Here is a 2,500-nt window from a genome sequence, read left to right on the forward strand (position 1 = left end):
CGGACGGGGCGCGGTGGCGGTGTTCTTCCCCCCCCTTTCCCCCGCACCTCCCCCTCCCCGGTCTACCGGGAGCGGGGCGGGCCGGTGCGTGGTGGAGGGGTGGGGGGGGGTGTCCGCTGCCGACGCCGCCTTCGGCGGGCGAGGCTCCGCCGGGTTCCCGTCCCGCGCCGGCGGGCGGCCCGAGCCACGGCTCTCCTCCTTGGGCGCAGCGCCGGGCTAACTGAGGGAAACCCCGGGCCCCGGGAAGGAGGAGGGGGTGGCGGTGGCGGCGGATGCCGGGCGCGCCCCCGCGGGCGGACGCTCTCCCGAGGGCGGCAGCGGGGGAGGCACCCCCGCGGGGCCTGCAGGTCGTTTCCCTCACCCCAGGGCCAGGTACCTAGCGTCCGCGCTTCCGCGGCCCTCCCTCGGCGGGGCCGGGGGCCGAAGGCCGCGGAGAGGCCGGGCGGAGGTTTAAAGACTCGGGCGGCTCGATGCGAGCGCCGCGGGGGGCGGGCCGGGCGGTGGCCTGGAAGGGGCGGGAGTTGCTCCCCGTAAGCCCCTGGCTGGTGCGCGCCGCCCGTGCTCGTCCCGCGGCGAGCCGCCGTGCTGGGGAGGGGGTCCCACTGCCCCCCCCTCTCCGCGGTCCGGTCTCGGCAGAGAGACCGCGGCGCGCGGTCGGCCCTTGGGCCGGCCGGCCTGCCTGCCTGCCTCGAGACGGGCGAGTCCCCGCGGTGGGGGCCCGCCGGGCGGCCGCCGGGCCGCCGCGCCTCCGTCGCGGCGCTGCGCCGCGCCGCGCCCCCGCTCCCTCTCCGCCCCGGCGAGCCGCTCGGCGGCCTCCCGCCGGCGGCGGGGGGGGGGTGCGGCAAGCCGGCCGAGCGGCGTCGGTGCCGCTCGGCCCGCCGGTCGGCCGGGCAAGCGCCCGCCGCCCGCCGCGGCTCCCCCGGCCCGGGCCCTGCCCGCCGCTCCCCCCCCTTCGCCCTTCCCCGGCCGCGCCGGGCGGGTGGGCGGGCGGGCGTGCGGCCGGGGGCGTCCCACTCCCGGTCTCCGCGTGGAAACGGGGAGAGCGGGCGGCGCCCCCGGCTTAGCGCGCCGTCTGCCTTCCGCCCTGGCGCGTGCCGGCGGAAGGGCCGGAGGCGGGAAGCGGCGGCGGCGGTGCCGGGAGGGGCAGCCGTTTGGGCGCGGCGGGTGGGCGCCGTCCGGTGGGCCGCGGGCCGCGGCGTCGCCGCGCTGGCTCGGGCCCTGGCGCGCGGAGCCGCCGGCGGAGCCGGCGGGCTGTCGTAGCGCGGCGTTAGCAGCCTGCGCGGAGGCGCGCGCGGGGCCGGCGGGGCGCCCCGCCGCTGCCCGGCAGCTTGCTGCAGCAGCAGCAGGCGCAGCAGCGGCCGTCCGTGTGCCGAGCGAGGCAGGCAGGCGGCCGGGCGGCGCGGCCGGGCGTGCGCCGCTGCCTCCGTGCGGGGGGAGGCCCTGCGGGGGCCGGGCCGAGCCCGGGCGCCTGGTCTGCCTCGGAAGCGAGCGAGGTGCGTGTTTGCCAGGTCGTCGGCCGGGAGCGCGGGCTCCCCGCCCTCGCCGTTGGCGGGGCTTCGTTGCCCCCGCCGTCCCGTCCCGTGTCGTGTGTGTGCTCCGGTACGGTGAGCCGAGGCGCGAGGCCTCTCCGTCGCGCCGCGTGGCGTCCCCTCCGCGCGGGCGGGCGGGGGCGGGCGGGCGGGCGGTGGGCCTCCCTCAGCGAGGAGAAAGGGGCCGCGTTTGGCGCGCGGTCCCGGCCCCCCCGCGCGCGCGGGGCGGTGCCGAAAGGCAGACAACTCTTAGCGGTGGATCACTCGGCTCGTGCGTCGATGAAGAACGCAGCTAGCTGCGAGAATTAATGTGAATTGCAGGACACATTGATCATCGACACTTCGAACGCACTTGCGGCCCCGGGTTCCTCCCGGGGCTACGCCTGTCTGAGCGTCGCTTGACGATCAATCGCCGGCTGCGCCGCCGCCGCCCTCGTCCGGGCGGCGGGCCGCAGCGGCGCGGCTGGGGTGCCTCGCAGGCCCCGCGTGCGGCGGCCCCGGGCCGGAGAGCGGTTTGCCCGCCTCCCGGCGCCGCGGTCGGCCGCGCGGGCCTTCGTCCCCCTAAGTGGAGACTCGGGGAGCGCTCCGAAGCTCCCCGCTCCCGGAGCGCCCGCTGGGCGGAGCTCGTCCCGCCGGGGGCCGCCAGGGTGCGTCGGGCCGGCCGGGCCCGGTCGCGGCGGTGGGGAAGAGCGAGCGAGGGGGGGCGGAGGCGCGGTCCTCTCGCCCACCCCCGGCGTCCCGCGCGGGCGGCTGTCTGCGGGTGGGTGCCGCGGCGGTGCCGTGCCGTGCTGCCGCCCGCGCGCGCGTGCGCGCCGGGGAGGCGGGGGGGGGGTGTCCTCCCCGCCGCCGCCGCCGCCTCCTTCTCCTCTTTCCCGAGCCCCCGCCGCGCCCCGGGTGGCGCGGCGCGGCACCGTGCCGCGCCGCCCGGCTGCCCGCCGGGCCGTCGCCCCGGGCCGTCGCCCCGGGGGGCC

The 2,500-nt window shown here is 81.2% G+C and overlaps 1 non-coding gene across 1 annotated transcript; it reads left to right on the top strand.

Annotated features, from left to right (window-relative positions):
- The first annotated feature begins 1,773 nt into the window (after positions 1-1,773).
- LOC132320957 (5.8S ribosomal RNA) lies at positions 1,774-1,926 on the top strand. The gene has a single exon (XR_009484621.1). It is a non-coding gene; the product is annotated as a 5.8S ribosomal RNA (ribosomal RNA).
- The last annotated feature ends 574 nt before the right edge of the window (positions 1,927-2,500 follow it).

The sequence above is a fragment of the Gavia stellata genome, unplaced genomic scaffold (genome assembly GCF_030936135.1).
Source record: "Gavia stellata isolate bGavSte3 unplaced genomic scaffold, bGavSte3.hap2 HAP2_SCAFFOLD_261, whole genome shotgun sequence".
NCBI lineage: Eukaryota > Metazoa > Chordata > Aves > Gaviiformes > Gaviidae > Gavia > Gavia stellata.